The sequence below is a fragment of the Trachypithecus francoisi genome, unplaced genomic scaffold (assembly GCF_009764315.1).
Source record: "Trachypithecus francoisi isolate TF-2019V2 unplaced genomic scaffold, Tfra_2.0 Lachesis_group8, whole genome shotgun sequence".
NCBI lineage: Eukaryota > Metazoa > Chordata > Mammalia > Primates > Cercopithecidae > Trachypithecus > Trachypithecus francoisi.
The window spans coordinates 56,347,637-56,357,847 of record NW_022681473.1 but is presented as its reverse complement, the minus strand read 5'-3'; positions in this window follow the sequence as shown (position 1 = coordinate 56,357,847).

Genomic DNA, 10,211 nt, shown 5'->3' with positions numbered 1-10,211 from the left:
GAGGCAGAGTCTTGCTCTGTTGCCCAGGCTGGAGTGCAGTGGCCGGATCTCAGCTCACTGCAAGCTCCGCCTCCCGGGTTCCCGCCATTCTCCTGCCTCAGCCTCCCAAGTAGCTGGGACTACAGGCGCCCGCCACCTCGCCCGGCTAGTTTTTTGTATTTTTAGTAGAGACGGGGTTTCACTGTGTTCGCCAGGATGGTCTCGATCTCCTGACCTTGTGATCCGCCCGTCTCGGCCTCCCAAAGTGCTGGGATTACAGGCTTGAGCCACCGCGCCCGGCCAAAGACAGTATTTTTAAAATGTAAAATGTTTCAAAAATTTAAAAATATGGTTTAAATATTTTAGATATATTGAGTTAAATAAAATATATTAGTAAATATTTCACTTGTTTTTGACCTCTTAAATGTGGCTACTAGAAAATGTTATAATGCTGTTAGGAAGTGCTGTTCTAGAATACAGAATGTAGCTGCTGTGACTGGAGTGTGACTATGAGATAGTTGCCTGACTGGAGACAATGAAGGCTCAGGCCAAGGTAAGGAGAGGGCTGACAGGGAAGAACTGGCACAACTAGAGCCGAATGTTTGGGGGAGGTATGTGTCTGCCAAAAAATGAATATAATTTCAGGTGACTCAATAGAAGTGGTTGTTCTGCCCTGCTCATATCTAGATAACTCTTACTTTTCCTTTAGGTCAGGGGTCTTCTAAGCCAGAAAACCTTCCCTGACTTAAGTGCACTCCCTTCTATGTTTGCACAAATCTCTTTAACTTTACCTCATTATAGTAAAATTATGTTTTCACATTTTGCCTTTATACTCAAACCTCCACCAAAATATTGTGAGCTCTCTGAGGGTAAGGACTTTGTCTTATTATCGTTATACCTGGAGACAGATTAAAACAATACAATGTTTGTGGGGACCAGGGAAAAGGGGAATGGGAGAGGCTCCTCTGGTTAGTCTGAAAGAAAAGTATCAGGCACCTACTTGAGTCCTTATTTGATTTCTTTCTGACCATGAGAGGGGTTGCCGAGATGTCCAAAGATGTGCAAATGGCGGGATCTGGCACACCATAGTAGGCAGGGGAGTGAAGATATCTGACCTCCGGTCTTCCTAGACCTTCAGGTCACACGGGAGTTGTTCTGTTTATAGACAGCGCTGGCCTTAGTACCCTTCTTCCTCTATTTTCCTTGCTTCCTTATAACTAGGTTTCTCTACTCCCTTCCTCAAAAAGAGTGACGTAGGTCCAGGTGTACCCTCCCACCTGGCCTGGGTCTTCTCACTTCTTTGTAAGGCCTGAAAAATTCCCTGGTGGGGGATGGTTAGAAAAGGAAGAGGAACCTTCTTTGTAAGTGTGGAAGTCAGAAGGGGAGGGAGCAAAGTGACAATTTATGTATCTGGGACAAATATATCTTGGACCCAGGTTTTGCCATCTGTCCGCATCCCCCCATGCCCTTTCCCCTCCAGTGATCAAATAGCTCTCTGGATGCCCCTTAATTCTTTCACCCCATCCATTCTGATCTACCCAGCACTTGCCCAGGCAACACCAGTCCAGGAGAACAAATGGAGTTATACACAGCATTGGTGATTTCCTGGTATTGTGCCTCCAGTGGTTATGGCTGGAGACACACACATCCTTCCAGTTATTTCTGAGCATACCCTGGAAATGTCTTATGAGCCCTCTTCTTCATTGTGTGCACCTGCTAGGATGCTCCCTCCTACTCAGCCCTGTTTAGTGGGATTTTTCAGCCTACTGTAAAGCCTACTGCTGCCTGTAAAGCCACCTAAATGCATCACTTGCTGGTGTTCACCATGGTAACAACAATGTATGGGGACAGAATATGTTTCTAGAGCTACTGGTGCCACCACTTCTGACAAGTTACTGGGGTCCCTGAAATAAAACACCACAATGCAGGTGAGTACCAAAGTGGGGAGAATTTTTAGTTCCTTTTAGAGGTGCTAAATCAGTATTGCTGATTTCCCAGTATCTTAGAATACTTAATGAAAACAGGTCAGGTGCAGTGGCTCATGCCTGTAATCTCAGCACTTTGGGAGGCCGAGGCAGGTGGATCACTTGAGGTCCGGAGTTCAAGAACAGTCTGGCCAACATGGTGAAACCCCATCTCTACTAAAAATACAAAAATTAGCAGGGCGTGGTGGTGGGAACCTGTAATCCCAGCTATTCAGGAGGCTGAGGCATGAGAATCACTTGAACCCAGGAGGCGGAGGTTGTAGTGAGTCGAGATCACACCACTGCACTCCAGCCTGGGCATGTGGTGGCTCATGCCTGTAATCCCAGCACTTTGGGAGGCCGAGACAGGCAGATCACTTGAGGTCAGGAGTTTGAGACTAGCCTGGCCAACATGGTGAAACCCCGTCTCTACTAAAAATACAAAAAGTTAGCCAGGCGTGGTGGCGGGCGCCTGTAATCCCAGCTACTCAGGAGGCTGAGGCATAAGAATCCTTGAACCCCAGGAGGCAGCGGTTGCAGTGAGCTGAGATTGCACCATTGCACTGCAGCCTGGGCAACAATAGCGAAACTCTAGTCTCCAAAAAAAAGAGAATACTTAATGAAAACAGTCCCTCCTAAGATTTTCAAATAAATGAAATACCACATTAATCATATTGTTTTATTATTACATTAAAAATCAAATAGTATCACTAGGTTTATAATGAAAAACAGCAAACCCTGTCCCAGCCCTCTACACTCTCAGTTTCTACTCCCTAGATATAATCTCTTCTTCCAGCTACCTCTTCTGGTATTTATCTCTGTATTTCTAAATAGCACGCTTATACTACTAGTTCTTAATTTTTCAGTTTGGGCCATTATTTTACTTTTTGTTATAGGAAATACGGTATGTATTTATACTTTGAAGACTGCTAATACACACATCTACTTCTCCATCTTCCATCCTTCTGTTTATCTATATCACCCTATATGGGTAGAGTACTATTCATTATACTATTATAAAGGTACATAATTGATCCAATTAGCATAATATATTTCCTTTCTTTTGATTGATGTTAACTGTTGTCTCTTTCTCCATGCAGCCTTGTTAAGTACCTAGCATTCAAGTGTCTATAATCAATTTATTCCAAACTCTCCTCTCAAAACATTGAAACACATCAAGTAGTCTATCAGTTTATTTTTTAAATTGGAGACAACTCTCTAGGAGCCCATCATCCTCCTTCACTCCAGACTAGTTTTTCTCTAAGCCTACTGCGCAGCTTTTGTACTGAAATAATTTTATCCCTTCTTCTGTTTTCCACTTCTGTTTTTCTGAAAGATTTCCACCTTCCAGCTTTTCTGCTGAATTTTAAAATTTGTTATGTTTTAAATTTACCAGAGCACTTTCTTGTCAACCTCTCTTTTATTTAAAAACATTTTTTATTTTTGTAATTTAAAGTTTTATTGTAAATTGACAAGTACAAATTAGATGTATTTATGGGGTACAAAGTGATGTTATGTGTATACAATGTGGAAAGATTAAATCAAGCTAATTAACATATCCATCACCTCAAATACTTCTTTGTGGTGAGAATACTTGACATTTACCTTCAGCAATTTTGAAATATACAATACTCAAAAAATGTATTCCTTTTATCTAACTGAAACTTTGTACTCTGACCAACATCTCCTTGTTTCCCCTACCACCTACTCCTACCACCCCTTCCCCCTACTCTCTGGTAACCGTCATTCTACTCTGATTCTATGAGTTTTAGATTCTACATTGGGAATCATGTGACTTTGTCTTTCTGTGCCAGGCTTATTCCATTTAACATAATGTCCTCCAGGGAAGCACTTTCTTGTCCACCCCCTTCCCCTTTTTAAATAGCAGTCTGTTCCATTTGGTGGATGTGGTATCTTATTACTCTAAGAATATTTCTAATGTTTTGTTTCTTGAATTGTCTGTGTTGAATTTTTAAGACTTTGTTTCTGTTTTGTGTTGGAAGCTTTTCTTAAATATCTGGAGATCCTTGGCCATCCATTTGTATGTAAGAGTGGGGCACTAGAAAGCCGATAGAAAGTTCTGTGTACACTGGCCAGTAAGGTGGCTCACACCTGTAACTCCAGTACTTTGGGAGGCCGAGGCGGGCAGATCACTTGAGGCCAGTTCAAGACCAGCCTTGCCAACATGGTGAAACCCCATCTGTACTAAAAATACAAAAATTAGCCGGGCATGGTGGCACGTACCTGTAATCCCGGCTACTTGGGAGGCTGAGGCATGAGAATTGCTTGAACCCAGGAGGTTGAGGTTGCAGTGAGCTGAGATGATGCCACTGCGTTCCAGCCTGGGCGACAGACCAAGACTCTGTCTCAAAAAAAAAAGGAAATTCTGTGTACATACTCAGGACTTGTAATTAGTAGGACATATTGCAGTATTTTTCAAACTTCTAGTCGCAAACCCATTAGTAGTTTGTGAAATCAATATAATGTTTTATTTCCCCCAAATGACAGAACAGAATGGAAAACACCACCTCAGAATACATCATACATAGAAAGGGAATTATTTTATGAAACTTTGGTTTCTTACACACACATGTCATATATACATATTATGTACTGGTTTGGTCCCATAAAATGGGAGGTTTTTTTTGTTGTTTTGTTTTTTTTTATTGTGGGTGTTTCTTCAAAGAAATTTGAAAAAGTACAACTTAGGATAATCAAGGAGATCTGCAACTGTCAGGACAGGTAGGTCTTTTCTCTTAGAGAGGTTAAGTTCTGGCCGGGCGCGGTGGCTCAGGCCTGTAATCCCAGCACTTTGGGAGGCTGAGGCGGGCAGATCACGAGGTCAGGAGATTGAGACCATCCTGGCTAACACGGTGAAATCCTGTCTCTACTAAGAATGCAAAAAATTAGCCGGGCATGGTGGCACACGCCTGTAATCCCAGCTACTCGGGAGGCTGAGGCAGGAGAATCATTTGAACTCAGGAGGCGGAGGTTGCAGTGAGCCGAGATCGCACCACTGCACTCCAGCCTGGGCGACAGAGCAAGACTCCATCTCAAAAAAAAAAAAAAAAAAACCAGAAAGGAGGTAAGTTTTCCTGGAGTAAAATTCTCTAAACTTTTGCCTGCCTGCTAGTCTGATAGACAGTGCTCATTCATTCAGTTATTTGTTGAGGACTTACAAACACTGTTCCAGGTTCTGGATATACATCAGACAAAACTGTCTCCTGGGACTAGATTCTAGGGATGGAGATAAACAATAAGTTATATAGTATTTAGGTCTTGTGTTAGGTAACACAGCAACGGAAGGGAAAGCTGAACATATATATATATAGATGCTGGTAAGAGGGTGGATGTGGTAGATGAATGAAATGGAAAACAAGGTCATCATCTGACAGTGAAAATGGGGAAGGAAGGGTTGGAAGAAAAGAGAAAGTGTGAAATAATTTAGGACACAGCACAGCAAACTATAGACTGTGGCCAAATCCAATTTTAGTGCAGTCCACAAGCTAAGAATACTTTTTTACTTTTAAACGGTTGGGGAAAAAATTTAAGATGCTATTACATCATGGCATGTAAAAAATAAACGCAACACAAATTTCATTTATTTACATAGTGCCTCTGGCTACTTTCATGCTACAGTGGCAAAGTTGAATAATTGCAAAAGAGACTATGACCTGCTATGCCAAAAATACTTATCTGGCCCTTTACAGAAAAAGTTGGCTGACTCCTGATCTAGGAAGATGGGAAGGTATATAGAGTAGGGAAATATGATTATCAGGCAGCATTAAGGCCTGAAGGTTATGGACATGAATTTAAAGTAAGACTAATCAGCATAGTTGCTGCACAGAAGTAGGTACAAAGGCAAAGAGCTGGCTTTAAAGTTGTGATTTTGCAAAGTGAGTGTGACAAAAAGGGGTAAACTAAGTTAAAAGTACATGCAAGTTACATGATTATAATGATTGATCCTGGGATTTAAGTTGATTATGACAGGAAGAGAAGGAACTTGGAGATTAGGGACAAAGAAAAGGTGGTAGGGAGTGTTGGAGTTAAGTTACTAGATGTCTGGAAGGTAGACAGTGGTGGTCAGATAATGAGATAGATCATGGAGGGGTTACAGTTTTTGGTAATAATGAGATCTAAGGTATGACTGAGAGTGAATGGATGAGAATAGTAGAGAACAAGGTCAGTGGAAAACTATTCAAAGAACCTATAGTCAGGGTGTTGAGACAATTATCCCTGTATGTGATTAAAAATCGCCCAGAGTTAAATCAGGAGTAGTGCTGCGGGAAATGAAATGAGCAATGAACTAAACTTACTGAGAAATGAGAGGGGATGACCCAGGGTTTGTAGATTTTGTAGATGATAGCAATGAAGAGATGTTATTTGATTGTATGCAACTCAAAGCTGAGAGTTTTAAGGGAAGATAGGAGACATGTCTGGAAGCAGTAATGAGGAACAAGAACATCTACCCCATCTCCAGGACCAGTAATAGGAGGACTGTGGAAGAAAAAAATCACCTTGAGAGGGCTGCAGTGAAAGCAGTATCCTAAGATAACAGCCAAGTTTCAGACTGCTGGGATCCAAGCCAGGGAAAGGTTTCTTACTCTTCAGAATGCTGAGCTTTAGGCTGGGCACAGTGGCTCACACCTGTAATCCCAGCACTCTGGGAGGCCAAGGTGGGCAGATCATTTGAGCCCAGGAGTTCAAGACCAGCCCAGGCAACATGGTGAAATTCCATCTCAACACAAAATACAAAAATTACCCAGGTTTGGTGGTGCATGCCTGTAGTCCCAGCTACTCAAGAGGTTGAGGTGGAGAATCACTTGAGCCCAGGAGGTTGAGGCAGCAGCGAGCCATGATCACGCCACTGTACTCCAGCCTGGGCAACAGAGTCTCAAAAAAACAAACAGAATGCTGAGCTTTAAATCCCTAAATTCAGTAGGATGTCTCCCCTCAGCTCCCAGTTGTTCTTGGTGACTCCAACTAGTTCATCTTCCCCAGGAGATAACGAATGAATGAATGAATGAGTTTATAAGGGGTGAGGATCTCAGGACGAACTTACTTTATAATCTTTCAAGTAGTCATCTTGTTTTTAGCCCTCCACCTACTCCCTCTTGCTTTCCAGATAACTGATGCCTCCAATTCCTAAGCCTTTCTGGGGTTCTATGGCACAAACATGCTTGCTTATTGCTAGTAACACTCCTCCATCCCCCGCCCCAGACTTCTGCTTTCCCTGGTCTACTCAGTTTGTTCCTTGTTTTTTGCTTTCCAGATTCAAAGATTTTGTTGACATTGCCTGGATGCTGCCATCTTTTCTCTCATATTCTTTGTCCTTACATCATTTAACATTCCTTTACTGTCATTTTAGTGGCATTTCACGAGGAAGCTATGTTTCCAGTCCACCGTTCTTTTTTGTTGTTTTTGAGACAGTCTTACTCTGCCACCCAGGCTGGAGTACAGTAGCATGACCTCAGCTCACTGCAACCTCTGCCTCCCAGGTTCAAGCGATCCTCCCACCTCAGCCTCCTGAGTAGCTGGGACCACAGGCATGCGCCACTACAACCAGCTAATTTTTGTATTTGTAAGTAGAGATGCGGTTTCTTCATGTTGGCCAGGCTGGTCTTAAATTCCTGGCCTCAAGTGATCCACCCTCCTCGGCCTCCCAAAGTGCTGGGATTACAGGCATGAGCCACTGCACCGGGCCAATCCACTGTTTAAAAAGTTGTCAACAAGAGTTTTGTTAAGGGGTCAGACATGTCTGACTGGTTTCCCAGAATGCTGCTTAGTCCCTCAAAATTCCTGATGGGTCCACCCACCAGGCTTCTGATATACACAGACAGATCTGAATCCCAGTGGTGGAAACAACCTAGGCTGATTCTGAGTTTTCCACTGCATTTCTTCTTCTAATTGTCACTCTTTTCCATTCCTGTCCTTTCTCTCATCCCTTACCTGCTGATAATGAATCTTATCGTTTCTAAAATTCTACTCTTCTGGGGGCATCCACAGCTGGATCCTCTTCTTCACTGCCATTCCTCAGGCCTTAGAACAGGTCCCCTTCATACACCCTTGTGCTCCAACTGGTATTTAGGAAACCTGTTCACTTCAATATAGTTTCAGGCCAGGCTCACACCTATAATCCTAGCACCTTGGGAAGTTGAGGCCGGTGGATCACTTGAGGTCAGGACTTTGAGACCATCCTGGCCAACATGGTAAAACCCTGTCTCTACTAAAAATACAAATAATAATAATAATAATAAATATATATATATATATTAGCTAGGCATGGTGGCATGTGCCTGTAGTCCCAGCTGCTCAGGAGGCTGAGGCACGAGCATCACTTGAACACAGGAGGCAAAGGTCACAGTGAGCCGAGATCGTGCCACTGCACTTCAGCTTGGGCGACAGAGCAAGACTCCATCTCCAAAATATATCTGATCTATATATAGATCTATATATAGGTATATATAGATCTCTTATGAGAAACTCTTATGAGCTCAGTTTCTGCAGGACTGGGTAATTGCCTCCTCATTATGGTCAGCTCCAGCATCATTCAGATTCTCTATCCTTACCCATTTTCAGAACAAGCAGGATGAAAATCACTTATCACCATAGCACCCACCCTCAAGCACAAGGCTCTCCGATGTTTTCAAGGAGTCCAGCATTTCATAACAGAACCTCCTGATTAGTTTGCTAACTGATGAAAGCAGAGTTAAATTCCTGTTATGCAGGCTTAGAGTACAGGAGATTCTATGTCCCCATTTCCTCTGCCCCCAGTCTATCCCTTGGCAAACACAAGTACCTCTACTAGAATAACCATACTCCCTCTTCCCAACCCACTTCTCTTGTTTAAGGGAACTGGCAGTGTTTGTGTATGTCAACAGCATCAGAGTGTCTGGGTTCCCTGGAGAGTTAGATTTTCTGTATTAATTACAAATTGGGGGATTACTCTGGCTCCAGTAAAAGCAATACCAGGATTGAAGTCCCCTCTCGGATTATTATGGTGGCTGGGATTTGCTGGAAGAAGCATAGGTACAGAAAAGAATGTAAGAAAGGTGCTAGAAGGAAAGAATAAGGCCTATAGCATGAGGCTGCCAGAACCTTTGGACAAGTCACTATCTAAAAGCAGGTAAAGACCCAGCTTTTTGTCCATTCTAGTCAGGCACCTGGTGGCGTCTTTCAGAACATACTGGCCCGGCGGTGGCTTAGGCCTGTAATCTCAGCACTCTGGGAGGCCGAGGCAGGAGGATCACTTGAGGTAAGGAGTTCGAGACCAGCCTGGCCAACATGGTGAAACCCCGTCTCTACTAAAAATACAAAAATTAGCCAGGTGTGGTGGCGGGCACATGTAGTCCCAGCTACTTGGGAGGCCGAGGCAGGATAATCGCTTCAACCCAGGAGTTGGTGGTTGCAGTGAGCTGAGGTTGCACCACTGCACTCCAGTCTGGGTAGCAAAGCGAGAACCCATCTCAAAAAAAAGAAAAAAAAGAAAAAGGAAAAAAAAAGAACATACCACAACCCTTTAATAAAAAGGTCTCTGAGAAAACAGCTATCACAATGTCCATGTACTTGACACCATGTGAGAAACAGCCTCCAGTAAGTCATTGGCCAGACAGGTGAGTATGAAATAGGATAACACTGTATTATATATAGCTCAGGATGCACTGATAATAGAAGTTTGAAGCAACAGCTGACAGAAGAGTCTAAGCAATAACACACAGACTAGTTTGTCTCTGCTTCTTGAGAACAGCAGCCTGCAACCTTCAAACAAGCTCATAATGCATGCGTCAACAAGAAGCTATATTTGATTCACAAGGCCACTTTAATAAAGATGCCCTAGAATCAAAAACTTGGCATGAGAAATTATGCCCAGGCTGGGGTACAGTGGTGTGATCATAGCTCACTGCAGCCTCTGAACTCCTGGGCTCAAGGGATTCCCCCTGCCTTAGCCTCTGGAGTTGCTGGGACTACAGGTGCACACCATTGTGCCCAGCTAGTTTTTAATTTTTTTTGTAGAGGTAAGGTCTCATTATGTTTCCCAGGCTGGTCTCGAACTCCTGGCTTCAAGTGATCCTCCCACCTTGGAATCCCAAAGTGCTGGGATGTGCTCAGTATTAAATGTCATGAAGATACTGTTAAAATAATAATTGTGCTCAATAGTTGTGTCTTTATACTATTCTGAGCCTTAGGTTTCTTTTCTGTAAAACTAAACAATACTACCTTCTTTGCAAGAGATAGCATAGTCCCTGGTTTATAGTAAATGCTTTCCTC